The following is a 12,658-nucleotide window of genomic DNA, read 5'->3' on the forward strand; positions in this document are numbered from 1 at the left end:
GAAAACTGTATTAAGAAGGTGCTTACTGTTCGATACACTCCTCAACAAAACGGCGTCGCGGAAAGGAAAAATCGTACGATCGTGGAAATGGCTCGGAGTATGCTAAAAGCAAGGAAGCTACCCAATAGCTACTGGGCAGAAGCAGTCAACACGGCGGTTTACATCTTTAACCGTTCTCCAACAAAGGCAGTTCTCAACAAGACTCCATATGAAGCTTGGCATAAGAAAAAACCCGAGGTAACTTCTTTCAGAATTTTTGGTTGCGTAGCATACTCACATATTCCATCCCAACGTAGAGAAAAGTTCGATGAAAAAGGAGAAAAGCTTATATTCATCGGATACAGCGAAGAGTCTAAAGCCTATAGACTTATAAAGCCAGATACAAAGGAACTGGTAATTTCAAGAGATGTTATCTTTGATGAATTCAAATCATGGGACTGGAATGATGAACTAGACAACCACGAGTTACCACTACTCATGGAAGACAATCCAGATCATCCACGTCAGGAAGAAAGTACTCCACCAGCAAGCCCGAGGTCTCCTAGTCCAACACAACAAAGTCCAAGTTCATAGGAAGCAAGTGCCCCACCTAGAAATGTGCGTTCCCTAAGAGATATTTATGAACTATCAAATTGTGCATTTATAGCACTAGAGCCTCAAAGATATGAGGAAGCGGCAAGAGAAGAAAAATGGAGAGACGCCATGGACGAAGAAATGCGAGTAATCGAGAAAAATAAGACATGGGAGCTTGTTAATCAGCCAATTGACAAAGAAATAATTGGTCTGAAATGGGTCTACAAGACAAAATACAACGAAGATGGTTCGATTCAGAAGCACAAGGCAAGGCTAGTTGCAAAAGGATATTCCCAATAACCAGGAATCGACTACAACGAGACATTCGCCCCAGTCGCTCGCATGGAAACAATCCGGATGGTGTTAGCCTTGGCATCTCAACTCAAAATGAAAGTCCACCAATTGGACGTAAAGTCGGCATTCCTAAACGGAGAAATTGAAGAAGAGGTTTACGTTGAACAACCTCAAGGATATATCCGAAAAGGAAAAGAAAAAATGGTTTATCGTCTCCGCAAAGCACTATGTGGTCTCAAACAAGCACCGCGTGCATGGAACAACAACATCGACAAGTATTTCCGAGATAATGGATTCAAGAAAAGTCCAAGTGAGCCATCCCTCTACATAAGAAAACATGGTACGGACTTCCTAATTGTCTGTCTCTACGTTGATGGTTTAATTTATGCCAGTACAAAACAAGAGATGGCAGAAAAATTTAAGAAAGAGATGATGAAAGAATATGAGATGACATACTTAGTACTTATGTGATATTTTCTTGGGATTCAAGTAAAACAATCTCCAAAAGAAATATTCATTTCCCAAGAAAAATATGCAGAAGACTTACTGAAAAGGTTCAACATGATAGATTGCAAACCAATTGCAACTCCAATGGCTACTAATGAGAAGTTGGCAAAAAATGATGGAGCGACAAAAGTTGATCCAACCTTATTCAGAAGTCTAGTCGGCTCACTGATCTACTTAACAAATACAAGGCCAGACATAGTCAATGCAACCAGCATTGTTTCTCGGTTTATGAGCGAGCCAAGAAAATTACACTATGCCGCCACTAAGAGAATTCTTCGATATATCAAGGGAACAAAGAATCTTGGCCACAAGTATACAAAATAAAAATACAATGATTTAATTGGCTTCACAGATAGCGATTGGGCAGGTTCTATTGAAGACCGAAAGAGCACATCAGGCTATGTTTTCTGTATGGGAACAAAAGTTATCTCTTGGAGTTCTAAAAAACAAGGTACGGTGGCATTATCGTCAGCCGAAGGAGAATACATAGCATCAACAAGTGCATCATGTGAAGCAGTATGGTTGAGAAGAATATTGACCGACATACAACAAAGGCAAAAGCAGCCGACGACTATCTACTGTGACAATATGTCTACAATTGCAATGACAAAAAATCCAGTCTTTCACCGACGGACGAAGCACATAGAGCTACGACATCACTTTATCAGAGATCTGGTCGAACACAAGGAAATTGAGCTCCAATTTTGTCCAACACAAGAACAAAATGCTGACATTTTCACGAAAGCAGTTACGGTGGATAAGTTCAATCATTTTAGAGACAAGCTTAACATCACAAATTAAGAGGGGGTGTTGAAGATATTCATTAATTTGTGATTTTGTAAACAGTAAATATAGAAAAATCTAGATTACCCAAGACGGTTCAGAGTTAATAATCTTATAGACAAAGTAAGTCTAGAATGATCTAGGCTAGTCAGTAATAAGCCTAGATTGATCTGTCAAATGTCTAGAGAGTTCTTAAAGTACGAACTCAGTTGATAAGTCTAGTAGTAAAGAACGTTCTAGTCTAAATTCATACTAGACTATTCTAGAAAGAGTGTGGTCGGTCACTCACTGCCTATAAATAGGCAATCTTGGTTCATTTTGTAATCAATCCAATCAAAACTAAAGTGAGAGTAAGAAAGAAGTAGAGTGAGAGCTAGAGAGTTAGAGTAAGAGCCAAAGTGTCTCTTTATAAACAACCAGTGTAAGCCAAAGTTGCTACACAAATTTTTTGTAACATTTTCATTTTCATATTAATCAAAGCCTCACTTTCCAATTAAATAACCTCTCTTTCCAAATTATTTCCATAAACCCATCACATTTCCGCATTGCGCCAACATGATTAATACTGCATTTTTTATAAAGGAAGTTCGCCTGGAATTTGAGGCCCTTTATGGATATACCTCATGCCCTCGTGATTCCTTTGTAGATTTCTATTAAATCGGTCAAAGAAATGGTTTGCATATATCTAGTAGAAATAATACCCCATTATGTGGAACACAAAATTGGTCAAAAAGACCAAAACAGAAAATTCCTGGGTGAAATAGATTCTTAGCTTTTGATATTGTTTATATATCCAAAAATCATAAATATACTGTTTATATAGCCAATTTGCATATTTCACCCAGGAAAATTAAAACAAAAAAATATGTTTCACCTAAAATACCCCTTGACCCTTTAAACTAAGTTTTTTACAGCAAACAAGTTTGTCCCACGTACAAATTTCATCTAACATCAGTATCCCAAAATATTTGTGTATTTGAGCGGGACCAACAAAACCAAATCTGAAAAAAAAAAAAAAAAATCTATCGTCGGCTACTTGAGTCGTTGAGGGTCTACCGTTAAATGAAAATTCATCCTGAATTTTCCTTGCAAGAGGTTCTGCTTGATGCAAATTCCATTGCTTCAGATTCTTTGGCGGTCCCCCCTTATCATCAGGCACTTGGTAGAAGATGTGGGAAAGATCCAATCTTAGTCCCACCAACAGAATATGTTTCCCTTCAGAACCAAAGCAGTTCAAACAACGGGTTTGAAGCTTGTGGCCAATCTGTAAAACAGGCACATGTACCACAACAAAAAATTTCCATGCCGCTGCAAGTGCAATATATTGAGCATACAGAGACAGATCCTGATGTGAGTTCTGCAAAGAGATTCAAAAGATCAACATCAGAGGTAAGAGAGGCTACAAATTCAGCTCAACACTTTCCTGAAGACTTACCATCTCAAGATGTGTCTGCATTCAGTGGTCGTAAAAAATTGCAAGACTTCTCTGATCATCATAATTTTACGTCCACTAAACCTGGAAATACCCAAATTAGTCCCCAGATGACACCTTCTTGGTTTGAGCAGTATGGTGCCTACAAAAATGGAAAGATGCTACTAGTCAATAATATAAGGAAGCTAGAAGAAAGTAAAGGGCGTTTGCTTCCAACGAATTCTTCTGAGAGTTTGAACACTCGTATTATGATAGAGCCTGCAAATTTTTTCATACCAGTCAGAGCATAGCCACCACCTCGGTAGCCAGTGAACGTGTTTCTCCTTCTCACTCTCTTCGCACATGCTACACTCCTATTGCGATAGAGCCTGCAAATGTTTCTCATACCAGTCAAAGCATAGCCACCACCATGGAGGCCAGTGAGCATATTTCTCCTCCTCGCTCTCTTCCCTCATGGGTGACTGATCAAAGTTTGTCTGTAATGAAGCCAAAGAAGCGCAAAAGTGAAGGTTTGGTTCTTTTTCCATGGCATAAAGAAGTAATGCGTGGTTCTCAAAGGCTTCTAAACATCAGGTGTTTGTCACAAGTGGCACATGTAGTATCTATATTTTTGTTTCAATGCAAGTCATATCATATAAATGAACACTAACAATAACCATTAAATTGTTTTACTATATACAGGATGGCAGAAAAATACTGGACGCATGCTACACATCGGTTGTTAGAGAAGGTGCATTGAGTGACTAGCACTATACTCATTTCAATAACTCCTACCTTTTCTTTAAACTATACAGGATATAAGATGTTAATGCCTGGCTTCTTTCTGTAGGTGGAAGATGAAGTTCAAATGGTCGAGGATGGAAAACAAATACTTTTACCGCGAAGAAGGCTTATTTTGACGACAAAGTTAATGCAGCAACTCCTTCGACCCCCACCTCCTGCGATTCTTTCTGCAGAAGCCACTTCCTCCTATGAGTCGGTGGTGTAAATTATTGCTAAAGTAGCATTAGAGGACGCGTGCAGCATGGTTCCTAGCACAGGAAGTGATTTGAGCTCAACAGTGGACAACAAAAATCAGTAAGAATATACCTCAGAAATATCGCAATCTTCCCTCAAAAGAATTTCACTAGATAATACCAGGACACCTGGAGAGATTAAACTTTCTAAGAACCCATTTAAGGGTGTACCGTTAAATCTACCGTCGGCTACTTGAGTCGCCTAGTGTTCAAGAACCAGCCACATCAATACAGATTCTTAACAATCCAGACTTGTAGTTCAATATCGACATCAAGACAACAAAGTTCAGAAACCCATCTTCATTGAATCTGAACAAAACCCGTTCTTAATTCTTCATCATAATCCTGCAGCTGCACCTTCAAACGAGATGAAACTCATTTTCATCCAACATAATAGTCTATAACTAGATGAAAATACAATAGTCTATAACTAGATGAAACTGATTTTCATCCAGCATAATAGTCTATAACTAGATGAAAATACAATTATATAATAGTCTATAACTAGATGAAACTAGTTTCATCCTGCATATTTTGACAAAAAAACAATTATATTACAATTTACAACTAGATGAAATTGGTTTTATCTTGAGTATTCTTACGAAATTAAGGTATATCAATATGCAAGTTATATGAAACTGGTTTCATCCTGCACATTTGGCGAAAATACAACTATATGAAAGTTTACAACTAGATGAAATTGCTTTCTAGTTGAGTATTCTGACGAAAATGGTATATCAATGAATAAACTATATGAAACTAGTTTTCATCCTGCATATTTTGAAAAAAAAAACAAATTTTACTCAATCTTAGAAAGGATTAAAATGGTTTCATCCTAGTTTCATCCTAATTAAGCAGGATGAAACTAGTTTCATCCTATTTTAAACCTGTATAAAAACAAATTCAAAAGTCATGGAATCAGTTTCATCACCAGCAAACATGGATGAAAGCAAATTGAACTAAACCTAAAACATGATGAAACCGATTTTGAATAAAATATAACTTTTTCTTCTCTTTAGTGCATCTAGGTATATGAATTCAATCAATTTTGTAAAATGGAATGTATACAGAGGAAATATGTTTATTGAAACAAGTTTCATCCTACTTTTAAATCAGCTGAAACTGCAGATTAAAAAAGTGAAGAAAGAACCAAAGCAAAACAGCCGAAACTGAACATTATTTTCTATTATGCATTTCAACAAACACTTAGAAGTATGGAAAAAATTGAACATTTTATATAACACTTCAGAAATTAGTATATAAACTTCCCATGAGCTCAGGCTCAAATCAATATTCCCTAATAAGTAACTTTTTAAGCTAAGTTTTCAATTCATTGTATGTAGCATTACGCCTAATTCTTATAAACTTGTTTGGGGAAATCAAAAGTAAAACCGAATGCAACGATCCAATAAAATTAAATGTAAACCCACATACGTCTCAAAAAGAATAAAAATGTGAGTCCACATTCCAAAACCCCTAACATAATTCCCACATACCTGTTTAGAAATTTCTTTCTTGTCGATCCTTCGTTAATCAGTAACTAAATTCATCTGAATTCAAAACGATGCGAACAAATCAACTCGATAACGTAACTGTAATTTGGGGACAATGAGAGTTGGTTTTGACGGAGTTAATGGAGTCAGTGGTGGAAAGGTGTGGTATTCGAAAAACCCAACTCCGATCTGGTTTTCATTTAACTGTGGTGATGGCAGCGATGGAGAACGAAAGCTAGTAGCTTTTCAGATCTGGTTTTTGTGATGAAGAAGACGAGAAGAAGACGAGAAATATTGTGATATGAAGGGTAGTAAGGTCTCTCCCATTAAAAGAATTCTTCTGGTCATTTGACTCAGGCCTAATATCTACCTGTCCATATGGCCCAGAAAATGTGCGTTTTTGGCTATATAGCCCATTTTCTGTATGTGGAAAAACAAGATTTCCTGAAATAGGAGGCTGATATGGCTTCTTTGTGCTTAACCACTTTATGTGGATGGAGAACCGGTTCATATCATTACAGTGATGGCATCACTTCTCTTTCCTTCATTTTTTTAAGTTAATTTTGCTAGTCTTATAGAATAATCTGAAAGGTTTATATTTATGTTTATTAAGATGTTAGCCTGGTGCCTCTTGCAATTAGGTATTTGTATTTGTTTCTTAACCTTGTTCTTGTTCAAATTATCCAGTCTTTGGTTCTATAGTTACTCATCCTCTTCTCCCTTATTTAACTATGTTTATTTAGAAGCAGACAAACACAGACAAGGTCGGCGATTTTGATGAGCTTTCTAACATGGAGATCGAGTGCTTCAGAGCAGGGACTTACTTAAGGTTTGAGTTTCATGACGTTCCATTTGAGATGGTTACAAATCATGATCCCTGTCAGCCTATTCTTGTTGGAGGCATCAGTCTTGAGGAAGCAAAAGTTGGATGTATGCAGGTTATTATACTTCAGTATTTGATTGTAAAGTATTTTTGAGACACTTTATGTCTGTTTACTTCTGTAAGCCCTTAGGAATACTGTTTTCTCTTCTAGGTGAAACTTGAGCCACATAGTTGGCATATAAAGTTATTGAAGACAAAGGACCCCATCGTTGTTTCGGTTGGTTGGAGGCGGTACCAGACAAGACCCATTTATACGCTGGAAGATTTCCATGGCAGAAATCGACATGCCCTGTCTTGCAACGTTTTGGGGCCCTCTTGCACCTGCCGATACTGAACTTGATGTTGTACAAAGTCTGGCAGATAACAAGGTCTGATGTATTTTATTTAAGTTAATAATCCATACAATTCGATTTTGGTTAAATTAAAAAGTGTGGTAATTATCTTATATTCCTTGATAAGAATGTGTTAAAAATAACCAATATCTGTTTCCCTGAGTGAATGTCTAAACCTCCAAACAATATGCACTTATTTTGGATCCTTCTGTTGTATATTGTGTTCGATGCAGCAATTTAATTGCTAGTTTTTTGTGTTTCTGACTGTATTCTTTAACGGGCAGCCTGCAGGGAAAGGTCTTACTCATGGACTAGAAGGGATTGCAAAATGCACATTTAAGCGTAAAATTCGCAAGCGTGATACCATTTTCATTCATGTATATGAACAAGTTGAGGTTCCTCGCTTCTTCAACCCCATAATGAGAGGTCCAGAACCGCCCTACCGTATTTGGCATGGTGCGGTTGATACTTATGAGCTTACTCGCTAGTGATCTCTGTGTGCCTGCTAACTTGGAATCTTACTACAAGGTTTTTGTTTACTGTGGATTCAGTGATGAATGAAGTTAACAGCTTTAAATATTTAATTGTGATTTGGTTTATAATATTATTATTCTTTTTGCAGAGGCATATCAATCCGTTCGATACCAGGGATCTCGAATTACAGTCGAGGTGGCCATGTTTAATGGTTGCACAAAGCCGTGCGACTTCCGAGGAAGAAAAGCTATCTATAAAGCGCCAGATTGAAGACTTGAAGATTGCACGCGATGAGAGACAGAGGGAAAGGGAATTAGAGGCCGCTGCTCGGAGGCGCCAGACGGTTGAACAAATTCGTGCTGTTCGTTTTACTGAGGTGAAAACCGAACTTCGCGCTATGCGCTTTCTGGTTTAACTCGATGTTAGTTAATTGTATGTGACTTGATTGATATACTATTCTTTTATCAGAAACGGAAGGAAACCGGGAAACAGTTGGCATTGATTTCGGAGGAATCATTGAGGCACCTAGCCGAAGGCCTGATAAAGGAATTCAGAAAACATGAAAACGGGAAACGGAGGCATCTATTATTATAGCGATTATCAGTTTTGTTAAGACAATGGAATTAGGATGGCCAGCTCAAATAAAACTAATCCAAGAGGTCTAGCATGTTGGTTACAGTTTTCCATTAATCCTACTCTAATCCTTATCCTCTGAAGCTTCTTAGAGAGCTATTGGGGCTTTTTCAGAAATCGATACGTAAGAGCAGGAAATCTAAAAACTACAATGGAAAATTGTGGGCACAAAAAGAAAAGAAAAAGCTTTTTCAAATATACTACTCCCTTTGTTCCAATTTAGTTGATGTTTTCGAGTTTTTTTTTGTGTTCAAAAATAGATGAGAATTTTTAAGTATTTTCCCCAAATTCGCACTAATTTATCCCTGCTTTGGAATCACACCGTAACATTAATTCTCATTGTAATCATCGAATATGGTAATTAACTCAATTTTTAAATATATTCCATAGAGGATATATACTCCATCTTTGTTAATTTTTTACTAAAAGCTAGGTGTTTCAAACTTTTAAGAAGGTTTTAATATGGGTCAACTTCCTCGTTCCAGCCGCGATTAATTGTCCACTGTATATAGACCTTCCAATCGGCCTCGAAACTCCCTCTGGAAATAGCAACAATGCGACTCTAACGGCTCTCGACTTGGCATAACTGGCAGCATTTGATAATTGGTAGGTATTTAAGTGGCACACTCCGCTGGCTTTCTATGAAGACTTCAAACGGTCAACTAAAATGGTTGTTGAACTAAAGGAGCTTATCCAAGATAGCAAATAAGTTTTGAACTTGAAAGTGCACAGGACTCGAGCTGCTCAAGTTTGCTTCCTGAATTAAATCAGCCAAATATTACCCATGACCATCATTAGATTCATTACAAATACAAGGGGGCTTGAACGCACGTCAATAGTCTTACTTCCAGGTCTTACATCGGCTCACTCTTGCTCACACACGCCAAAAATCCAACCGGCCAAAATCAAATGATTAAGATCTATGAATAGATGTTACAGATTTTAACTTTTTTGGAAAACCAAAAGGTGAACAACATTGCGGTTGCATATAACATCAGACGAGCACATCACAACAATAGCTTTCACCCTTCAGACTTCTCCTTTTGTTAGCATGCATTCTTTACCATAAATTCCGCCGCATTAACCTTCTTTGTACCACTCATTTCCATTATGTGGCATAACCTCTCATCAAGTACGTAAGCTTTAGCAGGCATTTTGGTTCAGAATCTATTCTTCAATTCTAAATTATGGTAAATCACAAACGTAATCAGCTATTTGATAGGTTGTAACTTGTAAGCCATGGAAATGAAACTTTGATAAACAAAAACATTAAAGGGTGAACCTGTAGGTTTTTTCTTCCCTGCCCACTCCTGTGCCTCAAGACCCTGCAAGATAAAAAGATAAGGCAAACCATCAGTCTTTTACTCTTTCCATTTTGGTTTCAGGTGGATGGTAAAGAACAAAGAAACTGAAACATGAGGCCGTAAACTAACGTTTTCATCAGTAAGTTACCATCATATACCTGCCAGAAACGAGCAGGGTCACTTGAATTGGCTGAAACCTGTGATTGAGCGAAACCATGTTCCTGCAGTCCCATGCCGCAAGATACTTCAAACAATCAACTAACACCCAAATCATGTAACTTGAGTACAATCTAGACTTGAGATCCAAGGCCAAGGCCAATAGCAAGATGCAACAAATCTCGGAATTTACCTGAGCATTTTGATGACCAACAAAAAAAAATAAAGAAGGCTGCTGCAACTGTTGTTGGTGACGCATCTGCCGTTGAATCTGACTTTTTTGTGAGGGCCATGTTGGGTAGATAGGACCTGTGGTTGCGATGCAATTGTGACTGAGACTGAAACTCTTGAATCAGAGGTTTTTCTGGATGGGTAATTTTTGCTGCTGTTGTTGCTCAAATATGGTTAACTCCTCGGAGTCTCCCACTACAGTTAATGCAATTCAGAGACATGGGATCACTTCCACAAGTTAAGAGGTGCAAAACCATATCGTAAGACAATAATGTGAAAAATTAATGTAATAAGGAAAAGAGAACGATAAAAAAAAACATTACTTGGCTTACACTTGTTACACTGTTTTAGTAGTAGTACTTGTACCCTTTACAAGAGGTGTGTTCGGTCCAATCACTAGGAAGAAGTGCAACCTGCCCACCAATAGGTACTAAAGCAGGAGCTGTAGTGATTGTTGTGGAAGACCCAGGCGCAGCAGCTGCAGTAGCAAGACTGTTGGAAACTGTCTGCCTTTGAGGAATGTTTCTTGACCATGAATACTGCAACGAAAAATCCACAGTCAAAAAGCTATACGCATAGATAAAACCACCATTGCCCATGTTTACGGTGGGACGTTCCTAATCCATGTTACACTAGTAAGAAGGTAACAAAGAAGCTTCCAAATCCAATATCTGCAATAACCTGTAGTTTAGTTGCCTGGGCATTCGGCTGCTGAGATAGATTCTAACCAGACTGCTGCACAGTATGCAACTTTTGCTGTCGCTGCGAGAATGCTTGTTGTGATGACTGAAAACTTGTGTTTGCTGAGACAGGACCTGGGCTAGCTGAGAAAGCGATTGGTCTGGAGGCTGATGCAATTGTTGCTTCAGAAGCAAAAGAGTTGGTATCCGGACACCATTAGGATACTGCTACTCTTCTATCAACATTAGGTGCCAACATCTACGTAGTATGACATCAACCCATGGCTGTTGTGCTTTAAAAAAATTAGGACACATCAATACTAATCACTGACACGAAAAATCAACAACACTGAGAACGCACAAAATAAGAATACCTTGCCTACTAACAAAACAAAAGAACTGTGATACAAACACGGGCTAATCGGGTTCGAGATTAAGATTTTACCAAAATTAGGACACATCATTACTGATCATCGACATGAAAAATCAACAACACAAACTAAGATTAAAATAACATCAAAACTTGTCCAAAATCAAATGTGAAAAAAGAAGAAGATAAAAGGTGCAAATTGAAAAACATACTCCGACTAGGGTAACTAAGAAAAGGCCACGCGATAATGGAAATCCTTCACGAGTCTTTGACTGCAGTTGCAGTAACTTGCTTACTTCTGCCCTGGTGAACATCCCAGTTGTATACCCGAGCGATAGTCACCTGGTAAGCAGCAATTGAGTTCAAATAAAATAGGATAAAGAAAGTTGATATGCCTGTCTTACCGACACTTGGTCGCTAAGAATTATAGATTCAGAGATAAGGGGTTGCTTTAGCATTATCAAGATTCTTTTGTAGAAGAGCACTGGCCTGCCAAAAATGACCCTGGAAATTAGAACTCGATGATTTTGATTGATATAAATACTCGATAAATTAATATTCTACAGTAAGACAAGTGATGGTAGCTACATACTGATGTGATGAGTGTTATGTAGTTCACAATAAGGCTTAAAGAATTATATTGATTAACCAAATCACTGGTTTAACTATGAACTTTAATTTTACCTAAGACCAAAAACGCCTTTTTTTTCTTTTTTGATTGAAAACAGTAGCATCCTTCTATTTTTCAAACAAACTATCAATTATTAACTCCGTTTTTTAAGAAGAGATACTATCACTTTTTCATTTTAGCATATCCTACGAAGTGAGTACTAAAGGTGTATATGGTATTGGAAAGCATGGGTCATCAAAAAATTCTGAAGCTCTCTATGATCAAAATATCATTAGAGGAAGCAAGATTAATACAAGTAGTGATTTCATGCCAATGTTAACAGATGATTCTTCAATAAAAATTTGTGCACTCTTTCTTTCAAGATAATTTTTTATATGTTCTACACTGTCGAAGCTCCATAATTTACGTGGTCTAATGAGCATGGTTCATAGTCAATACTGGTAGGAAAAAATGGTATGGAATTTCGAATTTGATGATTTGGTAAAAAAAAAATGTAAGACAGGACCTAACACAAATGATTGAAATATGTAAGGTTTTGAATGATATCAAATACTAAACAGATGAGACTAAATCATTTATCAACATATCACATATGCAAGCAGCACTGACTCATCAAACCATATTTACCAATGTATTATATAGCATCACATGTTCCCAATCTATGTCTCAATTGTTAATTGAACTGATTAAAAACTATTAAGAGAAATTTACAGAATAACGACGAATTTATAAGTTCCTTACTATATAACAGGCCACACTCAACTTACAGGGGTATCCCAGAATATCCAAGTTACATGCTAAACTTGAAAACTGTGACCATTCTTTCTCGTAAGTGAGGCAAAAAACTCATTAGCAACACCAAGTGA

Source organism: Papaver somniferum, unplaced genomic scaffold, assembly GCF_003573695.1.
Source record: "Papaver somniferum cultivar HN1 unplaced genomic scaffold, ASM357369v1 unplaced-scaffold_107, whole genome shotgun sequence".
Classification (NCBI taxonomy): Eukaryota; Viridiplantae; Streptophyta; class Magnoliopsida; order Ranunculales; family Papaveraceae; genus Papaver; species Papaver somniferum.